Raw genomic sequence first — 2,076 nt, 5'->3', positions numbered from 1 at the left:
GGACAAATATTTTAACACATTGAAATGGTCTTTGTTATTGTTAACTTTTTCTTAACTCAAATTTTGAAAGATAAAAGTCAAACCATGAGGTAAAATATTACGAATTAACAAATTGTCTTAAGAATTGTATAATTGTTGATGTAGACCTGACTTGGAACCTTAAAAGTTTTGCGGAATGTATCGGACACTACTTCAAAAATTCCACATTGTATTGGACAGGATTAAGCAATATGAAAATGTCAGACGCATGGAGAGGTGTCATTCAATAGTTGAAATGCTTTGTAAAAGAAAATGTCAAAATGAAATTTGTTTATTGCTAATTTCTCCAGAAACTACAACGTCGTCTCCAAGTCCTGTCAACAGCTGAGAACAGTAGTTAGGCCCAGGCGATGGGCATCACCAGCATTTAAAGAGGTGAAGAAACACCTTGACTTACAATCCAGGCCGAGAAGCCCACAGGCAAAACCACCCAAAAATTGGGTCATACTTAATTAGAGAGCATCCTGAATTTGAATCAGCCTGGATTACTCGGGAGAACTGAGCAGTATTCACTCAAATATGTCATGATAACAAAAAACTCCAAGTCCCATAAGCAAGTTGATAACTCCTCAGCTCCAAGCTAGTGCCACTGGAAGCAAACCCTGCCACTTGTTTCTCTAGGTCTAACTCCGGACAATGCAAAATTGAAGAAACATGGCAGTTTGATTACAACATAATTTCTCATTTTTTGTTGACCCTTGCAAGGTCATAGGTCGAAGGAGAAATTTAAAAAAAAAATAACAACCATAGTTTCTGCACTCAGCATGTCATAAAAACCCCAGGTGATTTGTTCTAGTAAAATCTGCACTTGTTGACTTGGTATGGAATGCCCCATATATTAACATGGTGTGCACCTCAAATAGATGGAAGATTGGGTGCTTTAGTCTTCTTTTTCTAACTTGGATTATAACTTATAATAATAAAAATGATGTTATCTCAATTTCAGACACATTTTTAAATGAGGAACTCAGAAGTCCCTGAATGAATTTTTATTTTTTATTAAGGAGCAGCACATCAGTGTTATTAAAGTCAGTTTATTCTTCATTGTCTTGCCTCCTGTGTCATCCTTGTTACCCACCTGGTCTCCTTCATTCCTTATGTGTGCAGCAGCTCCCTGGCACACATGTCTCAACACTTATGGGCCAGTTCATTCTGAACAGGCAGATTTCTAATGCCCCTCCTAGAGAGCAGGAAAGCACTGAAAGGCTAAACATAAAACTACAGGAAGGATAATCTAACTGTACTGTGAGTCACCCAACCCTATCAAGTCCCACCTGTGTTCACAGCTCAGATCTCATAGAACTGTCTGTGACACTTATTGAAACAGAAGTGCAGCGCTTAGAACACATATACAAATAGAACTAATCCACTCTTCTATTAAACTGTGAACTTAGTGTTTGAATGAATCCCTCTCTGGAAACAGGCATCAGTGCCCTGCCAAGCTGCACACACGGCCATCACTCACACTGACCACAAGAGGGAGCCAGAGCACTACTGCTGCCCCATACTGTAACACAGTAATAAAACAATTGAAATAGGCAGCAGCAGTGAGCTCCCCAGTCAGCCCAGTTCTTCCATTGTTAACACAAGGCTCCTCACACCCAGTCATCTAAACACTCCAGTGTGGTCTGTGTCTGGAGGAAGGAGCTGCTCACCGTGGTGTAGTTTACATGTATGTGTCACGGGTAGGGTGTCACGTTGGGTTTGGGAAGGACAAGGACCTTCATGGCCGAGATGAAATAGAATTTGCCCCACGCGGCTTGGCAATTTTGAGTGAGTATTTAGGGCGCTGGCCTAAACCTTCTATGACGCTGGTTTGTGGACTGACCACGACCTGCGTTCCCTCTGCCTGCCGGTCGGGCTTGGTTACCTGCTGGTGTGCCCTGAGGGCGATGCCTTAGATCACCCAGTGGAGCTGTGGAGACTGGGACAGTTCGTGTGACAGTCCGAGTCTGTGGAGCTCATCAGTGGCTCGACCTACCCCATGCAGAGCCACAGGGAGGGAGCAATGCGGCCACCTGACTGGATGCCTCGCGT

The sequence above is a fragment of the Acipenser ruthenus genome, chromosome 32 (genome assembly GCF_902713425.1).
Source record: "Acipenser ruthenus chromosome 32, fAciRut3.2 maternal haplotype, whole genome shotgun sequence".
Classification (NCBI taxonomy): Eukaryota; Metazoa; Chordata; class Actinopteri; order Acipenseriformes; family Acipenseridae; genus Acipenser; species Acipenser ruthenus.
Note: the sequence above shows the minus strand (reverse complement) of the source record.